Here is a 14,782-nt window from a genome sequence, read left to right on the forward strand (position 1 = left end):
GATACCCGATCCTCCCAAAATGTTTAGGAACTTATATCAAACTTTGGAGGGCTGTGGGTACCTTTAACTTCATAGGAGAAAATAGAAAAGTGAATGCTGTGTTGGTTGAATGAAACACATGAATGATCTGCTTTAGAAAGGGGAAAGGAAACTTCTCTTTTATTGAGAGATCCCCAAGTATCAATGCAGGTTCCCATTAATACCTCCTCCATTCATACAAGCCGTACTATCACTTCTGTAAATGAAACGCAATTGGTGAAAGGAGATTGGACCGTTCAATCATCCACTCATCCTCCATTTGCTTTTCATTCATAGAAGCTATATTGCAGCCTCTATGAACAGAGGAGGAGAGCAGAAAGGGCAGGCATAATCAGGCACTCTTGATGAGTGCCTGTCATGGCCACACCAGCTCTATTAACCCCTGCTGCACCAGAAGGTTATTGTGAAGGGTGTGGGAATTGAAGGCTTTCAAATAAACCAAGAAGACAGCAGCACAAGGGACACATCACACTCATAGTAAGAACATCCCCTGTACTAATTTATTTATTTATTTAACATAGGCTATAAAATACATAAAAATGCACTTACATTGACTAACCATATTCATATTAAATATTATTTTAGGAAATTAAGATAGATCATAACATATACATCCCATTTTAGTATATAGTGTTCAGTATAAACTTGTACTATATAAGACATACAACATAATTATAAAAGGAATGTCATTCTTTGGCTAATATATATAAGAAATCGACATTCGTTTGTAAGTGCAGTCATTCATAAATGTGCAGACATCATCAGCCTTTGATGGCTAATGCACCTACAGCAAAGAAAGAAGGCTATGTGACAAATCCTTAACTAACATATGTTAACTTTCTTTGAACAAAAGTGATTGTTTTGTCTTTCTACAACCACCAAACACACGACAATCAAAGTAAAATCCTGTCATTCAGCGAGGCTAAAAGTGAAATTCAATTGTATTTAATTGAGCCCTTAAAAGGAATCTGGACATTGAGGTTATCCAGGGTCAGATGTTTGCAATGACTTTCTGACTTCTAAAAATGCTAGAGAAAAGGTAGCTAGTATCCCTGCTGCTAAGACTGGCTGTCCCATTTTGTCCCCCTCCCGTTTCTGCTTTAATTTAATAGCAATCAGCACAATATGGCTGTATCTTTGTGAACAAAGGAATGGGCAGAAGCTACATTTACAGCTCACTATGGTGTTACAGCTACAATAGAGCTGTTACTTTGATACTGAACAGTAGCCTGCAAATCTATTCTTTAGGCCATTGTTGTCAAAGGCAGACAGATGCATGTTTACTTTCAAGTTAACCTTACCTTCTGACACCCCATAAACACAAAGGGGTTGATTTACTAAAACTGGGGAGTGCAAAATCCTGTGCAGCTCTGCATAGAAACCAATCAGCTTCTAGTTTTAATTGTCAAAGCCTAATTGTACAAGCTGAAGTTAGAAGCTGATTGGCTATCATCCACAGCTGCCCCAGATTTTGCACTCTCCAGTTTAAGTAAATCAACCCCAAAGTCTGTGTATACAGCATTCAAATCAAAACAGCCTTACAATATTTAAATGTTCATATATCAGCACAGTGAGCAGAAGTAATGGATAGAAAATTAACTGATTGGTGTTTGCTGCAGGTGTGTCTTGATTCACAGATGTGTAAAAAAGTGATGTTACAGCACTTTCCTGCTTATATACTATAGGGCAATGCATATGGACACATGCTAGCGTTGAAATACGTGGAGGTTTGTCTCCAACATTGTTTATATCAAACATTTTCTCAGTGAGTGATTATAACAGTAACACATTTCATTTCTAAGATGCACAGATCAGTGATGACTGGGACAATTTTAATAAAAGGGACAAATAGGACACTTGTGCCAGGGCCAAATGGATAGGGGGGAACTTGCATGCAGAGGCATAGACTGTGAGACTATAAAGGTATGTCAGCCCCCTGCTGCTTTAGGCCTCTTTTACAAAGCCGTAAAGAACAGGTGTTTGGCCACATTATTGAAGCTCTCTGAATGCTTTACAAAGCCAATCCTTGTATGTTACATTACCAGCGAGCTGTGTAGTAATAATTTAAAATTTGCATTAATTCTGAATGAACTTTTGTAAGTGGGAGGCTGTTTGTTCATCCTGATGGGCCCCTAGTGTTTTATCTCCTTGCTGTTTGGATACCCAGGCTTTTCATTGTAGCGTCCACTCTAAACTCCTAAATCTTTTTTTTTACTGCCACGTCTGATATTACTGCACCCCATTGTGCATCCCTCTAGGTTTGTTTGCATCCCACACCTGGATATCTTTGATACCTCAATCATATCTCTCTCTTGAGGGATCTTGTGACTTCCTACCACTCCCTTACCTTGTAAGTCCTTGACTTTTCAGTGTACTCAAATAGTTTTGGATCCTAACTATGGGCGCTGGCTCTTTCGGTGTCTTAGGTTCTTAGAGTTTGTATTAAGCCAAGAGGCCTTTTGTCTACACTCCTTGAGTATAGCAGATCCTTTCCCATGCACCTCTTGCTTGATGCATCTGCAGTTGTTGAGAGGTTGGGGGGGGGGGGGTAATTTTCACATATTTCCTTTACTGTGCTGTCCTCCAGCCCTTTTTGATTCTCCTTGTGAAATAAAGAATCTTTCAGACCAGAAATTTCCCTAATTACTTGATTTTGCCCTGGGAAGGGACAATTATCCTTCATCAGAGGACCCCTTGATTGGTTGTTGTTTTTTCTTTTTGTCTCAATTGCATTGAACCTCATCTGGAGTCTGCAAAATCTTCAGCTCCAAAAATTGTTGAGAATTTTCCCTGTAACTGAGCAGGCAACCTACTCAAATCATCGTGACCACACTGATTTTTCTCTGTGGGACTTGATTACTTGAAGATAGTTCCTCTTCTGTGACCAAGCAGTGATCTTCTGAGAATGTCTTCTTATATTCCTTTTTCTTTCTAGCACTGTTAAACTCTACCAGTACTGGAATTTATACCCCTAACTCCTTTGTGGAGAATCCTACCTCTTAAGCTGGCTATACATGGCTCAGCTTTTTCTGTTCAGCCTGTGGGCTGAACAAAAGAAACTGGACCATTTCCCCCATCTACACATTCAAGGTAGATGTGGGAGTCCTGTGGGAATCTGCAGCATCATTGTATTCTGGCAGTGGAGGGGTCCACAGTCAGGATACGCTGATCAGTGCTGCAGCCTGTCGCCTGCAGCTCTGACTGAACTAACTATCTGCAGCAGTGATTGAACTAATGGTTTCCAGCAAGCCCATTCATGAGGTATTAATCAGTAGATTAACTGAACTCGAACAGGACCAGCCAGAGATGGATTGAAATTGCAATCTATTTAGGGTCCGCTTTACAGAACTCTATTTATTGAGAGGGCTCTCACATCCTACCATGTATTTACTCCAGTTGTCTAAATGTTTGGCGGTTTTTTTCATTGTGCATTATACTGTATGTTTGTCAAAATTTCTCTTAGGGTTTTGTTTCTGAGAATTGACCCAGTAAACATTTCTTTTTTTTGACCCCTTTAGCTGTTAGTTCAAGGTTTTATCTCCTGTATTGGTAGTTAGTCATGCCATCCGTTTTTGTTCTGGTGGATTATTGGTTGTCTTTCACATTGCTATTTGAGGCCTATCATTCTTCCGGTATCAGTTTTCCCTTAGTGGTATCTATCTGTCCTAGTCTGAAGCATCAGGTTAATCCTTAGTTCTGTGATCAATTCCATTTCTTTACCATTTGGCTGTGGGAATTCCTTTTTTGGTTTATCCATTGTTCAGTTGCTTATTCCTTCAGATCCCATGTCAGTATGGTCCCCACATCTTTCAGAACTTTCAGTGGCTGTTTTCCACCCTAAGTTCGAATGCTTTTGGCCATCACAGATATCTAAGAACTATTACATTCCTGTGTCTCTTATTGGACAATAAAGAAAATAAGATTTTTGTACTTACCGTAAAATCGATATCTTGAATTCCAAACACTGTGCTATTGGCCTTCTGTACTACTTGCTCACAAAAGGCAATGGGAATGATTTACTAAAGACACATAGACTGTGCACTTTGCAAAGTGCAGTTGCACTCTGCAAGAGCAGTTGCTCTAGAGCTTAGTAAATGAGCAGAAGCTCTTTTGACTTCCAACTTCCAATCATGTGCAAACAAAAATGTTGTTTTTTTATTTTCCTTTTGCCTGATTGGGTATTCTTTGCAAAGTGAAGCTGTACCTCATTTACTAAGCTCTGGAGCAACTGCCCTTGCAGAATGCAACTGCACTTTGCAAAGTGCACAGTCTATTTGCCTTTACTAAATCAACCTCAATGAGGTGTAGCTGGGTTAACATTTATTGTTAATTTAACCTAAATGTCTAAAATTCCCATGTCCCTCTTTGGATATCAAGCAAAATATAGAAACATATTTTACATCAAGAACAAAAATCTTTTTTTTATATCTAGGCTACAGTTAGTAAAATGCTTCATGATGCATGTCGACAGAGGAAAAACTGTATTAGCTATTATTATATGAGGAAAATGATTAGCAGTTTCAAGTAAAGTACTATTTTCAAAAAATCTATGAGCTAGCAGAGTTTCCATAGGCACTGACGTTAATAGCAACAAAATTGTAGTTGCTGTTTGCAATGACAGCTGGTGGGGCCGGCATGCATGCACTTACCATTAAAATATATATGTGATGATAGGTCTGTTTTAAAAAGTAAGTGAAAAAATAAGCACTTGTTTTAAAAAGTAATGGTCTTTGATTTTGGTACCCATCAAGCAATTTTTCAATCAGGTCTGGAGCACAGCAGGCTGAAAGCTATGTGAATGTGGCTATGGCAGGCTTTAGTACTGGAACTGCCAACTGTCAGTAATAATCATCTCCTGGGCTTTTGCTTCAGCTATGGAGTACTCCAAAGAAAAGCTTGTAGTAGGAATTGTAAATACAGTGCAGAACAATGCTTCCATACCGTGCCGTGATGTGATTATGAAGCAGCTCTGTCCAGCCTCTCCCTGCAGAAGTAAATCACTGCTATAATGATCTATTTCTGGCTGAAACTATTAGATGTGACCTGTTGCTGCAAAGTTGAAAGGGGGGGGGGGCTGAATCAGGTCCCCTTATTCCCAAGGTCACACCAAATACATTAAATGTTCTGGATATCATTTGGTTTCATTGCCATTCACAAATTTAACAATGGCAAACCTGTGAAAATGTCACTGACATGCTAATTACTGTTTTTGCAAACCTGGTTTGTTTTTATTTAAGGACCTAACACACATACACCAGGAACATTGTGTACTGTGAATTAAGGCATTTTGCGTAAGGCAGCCTATTCCTTTGTAATGGATTGGCAGCACAGCCTAACACACAAAAAATTTAGCATAACTTTCTTTTAACACAACCCACCACAACACCTGCAGTGCCTTGAAAAAATATTCATACCCCTTGAAATTTTACATATTTTGACATGTTACACCCAAAAACGTAAATGTATTTTACTGGGATTTGACAGAGCTTGAGCTATTTTGCAAAGATGAATAGGCAAAAATTTCACTCTCTAGATGTGCAAAACTGGGAGAGACATCACCAAAAGGACTTGCAGCTGTAATTGCAAAGAAAGGTGGTTCTACAAAATATTGACTCAGTGGGCTGAATACAAATGCGCGCCACACCTTCATATATTTATTTGTAAAATTCTGAAAACCGTTTATCATTTTCATTCCACTTCACAATTATGTGCCACTTTGTGTTGGTCTACCACATAAAATCCCAATAAAATACATTTACATTTTTGGTTGTAACATGACAAAATGTGGAAAATTTCAAGGGGTATTATTACTTTTTCAAGGCACTGTAGTGTTTGTATTATGGTGTCCTGCAGCACTTGTGCTGTTTACTCTAACAGTGTGTTGGGGTACCATTAAAAATCAATGGCATCAAAATGCATTCACAGCAGCAGCAACACATTACCGCACTTTGTGATATTACACTGTAAAACATGCCTATTAACCACTTCAATACCGGGCACTTTCACCCCCTTCCTGCCCAGGCCAATTTTAAGCTTTCAGCGCTGTTGCACTTTGAATGACAATTGCACAGTCATGCAACATTGTACCCATATGAAATTTTTGTCATTTTTTTCACACAAATAGAGCTTTCTTTTGGTGGTATTTAACCGGTTCCCGCCCGGCCAATAGCACAAAGGCGGCCAGCAAAACACCTCATCCCTCTGAGTGGACGTCATATGACGATCTTTCAGGCACGCGCAGTGATCTGTCACCGGCCATGCACCTCGGACACGGCCAATGAAAGATCTGTGTACCGGCCCGTTTCCAGTGCCATGTGACCTGCTGTGACCAATCACAGTAGGTCACATGACAGTTGTATACAATGGATGGCTTCCTTTCATGCCATCCATTGTGTACTAGAGTGTCTAGCTGTGAATGATCACAGCGATCACATGCACAAGCTGGGCCAATCACAGCCCAGCTTTGTCATGTGATTAGCCATGGCCAAATCACAGCTAAGCACAAGAAAAAAAAAGAAAAAAGAAAAAAAAAAAAAACCCTGAATGAATCGATGTCATTCAGGTAAATGCTTCCTTATAGCAAAGTAATTCTTTGCTATAAGCAAATTGTGTAAAAAAAAATATTGATCACTTCCCCAAAGTAGTAAAATGTTACTATGGTAACATTATACTACTTTATTCATAGTGAATTATGAAAAAAAAATCTTTAAAAAATAATAAAAAAATAAATAAATTAAAAACAATTATCAAATTTTTTTTTTCGTACTGTCACCAGTCAGTGTCCCTGATCACTGCCATGCCAGTTATATGATGATGCTGTACTGCACTGGTGACAGTATGTAGAAAAAAAATAGTGAAAATTATTTTTTCATTTTTTTCATTTTCCGAAAAATTATGACAAAAAAATTACAACTACAAAAAACTCGCCATGCCTCTTATGAAATACGTCGGACTGTCTACTTTGCAAAAAGGGGTCATTTGAGGGATATCTGTACTGTTCTGACATTCTTGGACCTCAAGAAATTAGATTGGCCATGAGCACTTCAGGATTGATCAATTTTCAGATACAGTATATCCCATAGTTTGTGAACTCTATAACTTTGATACAAACTAAATAATACATCCTAATTTGGGTTATTTTCACCAAAGACATGTAGCAGAATACATCTCGGCCTAAATTTATGAAGAACAATTATTTATTTGCAAACTTTTATAACAGAAACAAAGAAAAACATGGTTTTTGTTTCAATATTTTCAGTCTTTTTTTGTTAATTTAGCAAAAAATAAAAACCCCAGGGGTGATTAAATGCCACCAAAAGAAATCTCTAGTTGTGTGAAGAAAATGATAAAATTTTAGTTTGAGTACAGTGTTGTATGACTGCGCAATTGTCATTCAAATTGTGAGAGCACTGCAACCTGAAAAATGGCCTGGGCAGGAAGGGGGTAAAAGTGCCCTGTATGGAAGCGGTTGATCACCACTGAGTTTTTTATTTTTTGCTAAATAAAAAGAAACACCTGAAACTTTTGAAAAAAAAACACACTTTTCTTCGTTTCTGTTATAAAATTTTGCAAATAAATAACATTTCTTCTTAAATTTAGGTCAAAATGTATTCTGCTACATTTCTTTGGGGAAAATAATAATAATAATTGAATATGTATTTTTGTCCCGTGGACACAGCCGGTAACAGATCACGCTGCTGTGCAGCCCCGCGGCCATGTGAGTGGCTCATTTTGACAGGACGTCATATGACGCCCAGTCACAACGAGGAGTGTCCCACCCGGCCGTCAATCTGATATAGGCCAGCCGGAAAGGTGTTAACACAATAAAAATGTATGAGATGTCAAAGTGACACATAGGGCTGCGCCTTTGTGGGTTTCTTTGGGGTTCTCCAACTCTAAAGACATGCTGGTAGGTTAATTGGCTCTGGTCTAAATTAGCCTAGTATGTGTATTGTATGCATGTGAGTTAGGGACCTTAGATTGTAAGCTCCTTGAGAGCAGGAATCAGGGGCGGACTGACCACTGGGGAACTCAGGCACCGCCCGAGGGCCCGGGGTCAGTAGGGGGCCCCATGAGATGTCCATGGTACCTTTCATAGGCTTTTTTGGGTATGGTTTGAGTGTGGGCAAGGACACAGGGGCCCCATGATCCCCTATTGCCCGGGGGCCCCATGAGTTGTCAGTCCGCCCCTGGCAGGAATTGATGTGAATGTATAATACATATGTAAAGTGCTACATAAATTGATTAAATTGAGTACATTGATTAAATTGCTAAAATCTAATATAACTAAAACTAAACACCAGCATCAGTTGACTCCTCCTTGTGTTTTTAAATGTCTTCAGCAGGAGGCAAGGACAATGCAAAATATGTGAAAAGGAAATTAAAGCTTCACTGGCTCAAATGTGAGTGATAAATATTAATATGCAAAATGTTATTTTAAATTATTTATTTTTTAATCCTATCCATAATATAGAATTTATATACTATATACAAATATATTTAACTTTGGAGCAAGACCGCTGTCAGGAAATAGTAAATAGATTAGCTGATTACTTTGGAATATGTCTGCACGGAATTTTGTTTTTAATGATGAGATACAGAAAAGAAGGTATTTCCATGCTTAGGAGGTTTTGGGCACATTGGAATTCCTTTTCTCCAAGCCATGGGTACATATAAACACCTTATGGTACCTGCTTTTCTATAGTATTGCTGGTTTTATCCCCATTTTCTAAGGAAACATTTCAATTAACTGGTAGTACATGATATTTGGATATCCATTAGACCACTAGCAGGTAGCTTCTGATTTCAATTGCAGGCAGCGTTCACAGACAAGAGGGAGTTAGTCATGATATGCTTCACCCCTAGTGACACCCTGGGAGACCAAGTACACTTTACAACAGCATATTGTGCTTGCCTTCAGCTCGTCCCTCAAAGTTGAGTATCACATCTGGATTTGTTACCAAGGTTACAATAAGATTATCCTGTCTCCTTGTCAGAAATCATGCGTCTGCTAGACTGCAAAAGCTCCATGGGCTATCCAAACATCTCAATACAAAAGCAAGTCTTTCATGTTTCAACAGTCAGTAGTATTGGCAAGAAAAAACACCTACTTCAGGTAATCATGGAGCATATATCTTCCTGCACTATGAAAAAAGAAAAACAAGCTGCCACTCAATAGATATAAACACTAGGTAGACATATTTAGATGCTTTTATGAGGTTTCAAACAACACAGGCAATTGTAGGCCTATTGGGAAACATTTTTTCCCATTACATTAATATCCCTCTGTTTCTGATCTACAAATTGAGGTACAGGATTTTGAGATAGAGCACCGCCCAGACAGTGTCTAGCATCTCATTGTTTCAAAAACTTTGACAGCTGCTTATAAAAAATGAAACACAGCAAGCTTCTAGGGCAATGGACATAAAATGTACCATGTAAATTATAGACCATATGCTACATGTTTACAAGTTGTAGCTTTAATTTACAATTTGTACCATATCTTCAAACATCGAAGGTACTACAATATGACATATGGTTAAAAAAAAGCATCTTTTATGTATTATTAGACAGTGATGAAATCAAAACATACGGCCTTGCTTACAAACCATAAATAAAAAACATTTAAGAATGTCTTTAAAACTATCTTTATAGATCTTTAGAAGTACAAAAGAAAGACAAGGAAGTTTCTTTCAGCAGTCCAGTGCAATGAAAACAATACAATATATTTAACAAAATATATTGAAATAGGGTGCAGTAAAAAATACCCATAAGATTTAACTTATTACAGTTAGGTCAATAAAGTTCCAATGTGCTATTGCACTTTTTCATATTGGCATTGGTTGTTTACTGTCTAAATCATTGGTCTTCAAGCTTGTAGGCCAGATGTGGCCCTTTGCTTGCCCTTATTCAGCCCTTGGGGCACTATGGCCCCCACTGACAGCAACAATGGGAAACTATTTCATCCACTAACCCTAGGGATAAAGCACTATTCCTCCCACTGAAACCAATGACGAGAAACTATTTCTCCCAATGATACTAACAAACGGAACTTTTCTTCCAACCAATACAAATGATGGTACACTATTCCTCCTCCTAATGACCATAGAACCATGTAATTGTTTTGACTCCCACTGACTGCCTCTGGCACTGTGCCCACAGTTTAGGACCTTAACCTAAGAACTAAAGCATGAAGGAGAGCAAACTGGCATTCTGTTGAGAAAGTTTGGAGATCCTTGGTCTAAATGGAAACATCTTTGAAGGGCATAGTTTAGACAGCTGTTGGATTGACTTACCTTTGGTATGCTTTGCGTCCTGTAAGGTGTTAGTGTTGTATAGCTTGGAAATCTGTTGTGGCCATTAAAGACCAATCTTTGAGATGTGCGTTGTCTCCTACCAAATAAGACATTACTGGATTTAGCATTAGGGTGATACATCTCAGGGTTCAGCCTTACATATGGTTTGTTCGTTCTAAAATGCCTTATGATATGTCCTTCTTATTCAAGGTTCCTTATCTCAACTGCATCCAAGGCAACAAGTGATGAGTACAAAAAACACTCCATGTAAAATATTTCATGACAGGCAAGAAGTCGGTCATGCATCAAGACCTTGTTTTTAAATCACTGGCTCAGAAATAAAAGTTTCTATACACAAGGATTCCCAGGCCCAGGGAACATTTACAAAGTTTAAAGACCTATTCTGTAAATGATAAACCAATGAAGGAAAGTAAAACTGCTACAAGCTGTTTAAAGAGAAACGAAAACAAAAAGAAAATGTAGACCAAGCCATTCTACAAATACGACTTACATTTTCATTTACCACTAGTTTTTTCAGAACTTAAAGTGGTTCTCCAGCTTCCTGTAAAAAATTAAAGTCATCAGCTGTAAAAACTATAGCCGCTGACCTTTAAAAAAAACAACCACTCTTCCCCTGTTAGGATCCGCCAGGCGGAGCCCTCCGTCTGCCAGCTGGTAGACCTACCCAGAGCGTGGGGTCTAAGCCCGGGCTGTGCTTTCACCAGGGCCCCTGATGGTGGGGATGGACTTGAAACAGTCCCGGGCCAGGTCACGACCTCTGAGCGGGCCACCAGCGGCCGAGGAGGCCTCCGGGGATGTATGTAGGTACCAGGAGAGCCAGCTGTGAAGAGGATGGCGGCCCCAGCAGGGTGGTACGGATAGTGGCCCCGTGGGGTAAGCGGGGTACCGAATCGGCGGGCTAGGAGTAGTCGGGTCACACGCAGGGTCAGCCAGGTAAATCAATCCGTAGGAACAGTCGGGATAAGCCGAGTCAAAACGCAGGAGCAGGCAGAATAGTCAGAACAAAGCCGGGTCAATCACAGGAGCGGGTAGAATAGTCAGAACAAAGCCGGGTCAATCTCAGGGGCAGGCAGCGTAGTCAGGGTCAAAAAACAGGGTCACAGCAGGAGCAGGTATTCAGGATCACATATAGACCTTGCGGCAATTTGTGACAATGCAGGGCATCTTTAAATAGTGCGCCCTGCACTGTCATTGGCTGGCTAGGACGCGCCCCCGGCTGTCATTGGACGCCTGAGGCGCGCCCGCGGTTTCTACTGCGCATGCGCGGCGTCCTGTCAGCCGCGGCTCGCCGGGACCTAGTTCCTGTGTCCCGGCGTGATCTGCCGCCAATGCGCATGCGCGGGGGACAGAGCCGCGATTGCGGCAGACGGAGCCGGGATCCCTGACATTGCCCCCCCCCAACGGGCACCCTCCGGGAGCCCCACTGATCTCTCCACCGCGGGTGAGCACGAAAAAACTCCCAGATGAGCCTGGGCGCGTGAACGTCCTGGGCGGGTTCCCAGGAGTTCTCCTCAGGACCATAACCCTTCCATTTTATCAGGAACTGAGTCTGGCCCCCCCTCCTTCAGCAACTGAGGATAGCCTCCACCTCAAATTCCTCCTGGTCACCTATGGCGATTGCCTCAGGAGGTCTGGATTCTCGGTCTGGGAAGGGATCCGGTCTGGACGGCTTCAGGAGAGATACATGAAACACAGGATGTATTTTGAAAGTCTGCGGAAGCTCGAGTTCGTAGGCCACCTCGTTGACCATTCGTTTAACAGGAAATGGGCCAATGTACTTGGGTCCCAGCTTCTTTGAGGGGCACAGCATCTTCAAGTTGGCTGTTGCCAGCCAAACCAGATCTCCTGGTTGAAGCAGTAAATCTCCTCTTCTCTTTCTGTCGAAAGCCTTCTTACTGTCCTCCTGGGCCTTAGCGATGGCTTCCTGAATAGTCTTGTTGTTGACGGAAAAGAAGTTCAAGATGTCCTGCGACGCCGGTACCAGATTTTCAGGCATTAGATCAGGGAGGAATGTGGGGTGATACCCGTAATTAGAAAAGAATGGCGATTGACCCGTAGCTGAGTGACTTGAGTTGTTGTATGAGAACTCCGCAGAAGGCAACAACGTCAGCCAGTCATCCTGGAGATAGGAGGTGTAGCATCGTAAATACTGTTCCAGCGTTTGGTTGGTCCTCTCGGTTTGACCGTTGGTCTGCGGGTGGTAGGCGGACGAGAGCGACAGCTTGATTCCCAGCGCTTTACATAGGGCGTTCCAGAACCTGGAGGTGAATTGCACCCCCCGATCCGACACAATGTCTTCGGGGACTCCATGAAGCCTTACCACTTCCCGAATGAAGATCCGTGCCGTTTCCGGTGCCGATGGGGTCTTCTCCAGGGGCACGAAATGCGCCATCTTCGAGAAGCGGTCGACGATCACCATTATCGCTGTGTGGCCTTGGGATGGTGGGAGTTCGACCACAAAATCCATGGCTATCATTTGCCAGGCCCGCTTGGGTATAGGTAATGGACGCAACAATCCCCATGCCCTACTCCTGGAGGGTTTGTTCCTTTGACAGGTGGGACACGTCCGGACGTAACGCTCACAATCCTTGATCATGTCCGGCCACCAGAACGAGCGCCGTAGCAGTTCTAGAGTCTTCGTCACCCCGAAGTGACCTGCCATTGGATGGTCGTGGCAATGCCCTAGGACCAAGGTTCGCACCTCTTCTGGGACCATGATTCGGTCTTCCTTCCAAAACAGGCCACCGTGGCTCTGGAGGGGTGACCCAGACGGAACGGGTAGTCTTACCGAAGCATCAAGAAGCCGGGAGCACAGTTCCGTTTGTAGCGCGAGGAAGCTTCCAGAAGGCAGGATGGTGTCTGGTACCGCAGCGTCGTCGGGGTCCTCAAACATGCGGGACAGGGCGTCTGGTTTGGTATTCTTAGTACCGGGTCGGTACGTTATATGGAATGAGAATCGAGAAAAGAAAAGAGCCCATCTCGCTTGGCGTGGTCTCAGTCGTTTTGCCGTCCTTAAATATTCTAGGTTTTTGTGATCTGTAAATATTAGGATGGGGTGAGTGGCCCCTTCCAGTAAATACCTCCATTCTTCCAAAGCGGTTTTAATGGCCAGGAGCTCCCGATCTCCAATGTCATAGTTGCGCTCCGCTGGTGTCAGCTTCCTGGAGAAGAACGCCACAGGGTGCAGTAGTTCCTTGGTACCATTCCTTTGGGACAGAACCGCTCCTACCGCGTTTTCGGAGGCGTCAACTTCCAACACATATGGGAGCGAAGAATCCGGATGGCAGAGAATGGGAGCAGAGGTGAACAGTCTCTTGAGCTTATCGAAGACCGACTGAGCTTCGGAGGTCCACTTAAAGCGGACCCCTTGTTTCGTCAGTTGCGTGATCGGGGAGACCAGGCCGGAGAAGTTCCTAACAAATTTTCTGTAAAAGTTAGCAAAGCCGATGAAGCGCTGTACCCCCTTTTTGTCGGCGGGTATTGGCCAATCTAAGATCGCCGTGACCTTCTGGGGATCCATCGCGACCCCCGCGGAAGAGAGAACCAGTCCCAAGAATGTGATCTCGTGCTGTTCAAAACAGCACTTTTCAGCCTTAGCGTATAGCCCGTGTTGGCGCAACCGTTCTAAGACCCGTGACACGTGACCCCGATGAACCTCCAGTGAGGGGGAAAAAATTAGGATGTCATCCAAGTAAACTACCACGAAAATATCAAGAAAATCGCGAAAAACATCATTGATAAAATGCTGAAAAGTCGCCGGGGCATTACAGAGCCCGAACGGCATCACCAAATATTCGTAGTGACCGAATCTTGTACGGAACGCCGTTTTCCACTCATCCCCCTCCCTGATACGAACAAGGTTATAGGCCCCCCGCAGGTCTAATTTAGTAAATATCGTTGCTGAACTCAGTCTCTGGAGGAGCTCGGGGACTAGGGGTAAGGGATAACGATTCTTTACCGTAATTTTATTTAGGTCACGATAGTCTATGCAGGGCCGTAACGACTTGTCCTTCTTTTCTACAAAGAACAACCCGGCCCCGGCTGGGGATGTGGAAGGACGAATAAAGCCCTTCCGAAGGTTTTCGTCGATATATTCCCTCAGCACCCCCGATTCCATCTCGGACAAGGGGAAGATACGGCCGAAAGAGATTTCCGACCCGGGTAGGAGGTCAATGGGGCAGTCGTAGGGACGGTGTGGAGGTAGAACGTCAGCTCCCCGCTTACTAAAGACGTCCAAGAAGTCATGATAGGCCGGAGGAATCACCTGGGATAGATTGGTGTCTCCGTCCAAGCACAGGAGGAACCGGGGAACCATGGGTCCTGTGACGTGGCAGTGACTCAAACAATAGGGTGACCGAAAATGAATCGTTCCCTTTTCCCAGTCAATCTGGGGGTTATGGGCCCTCAGCCAAGGGAGCCCCAGAATG

Source organism: Staurois parvus, unplaced genomic scaffold, assembly GCF_062004578.1.
Source record: "Staurois parvus isolate SC_StPar_1 unplaced genomic scaffold, SC_StPar_1.0 ptg000025l, whole genome shotgun sequence".
NCBI lineage: Eukaryota > Metazoa > Chordata > Amphibia > Anura > Ranidae > Staurois > Staurois parvus.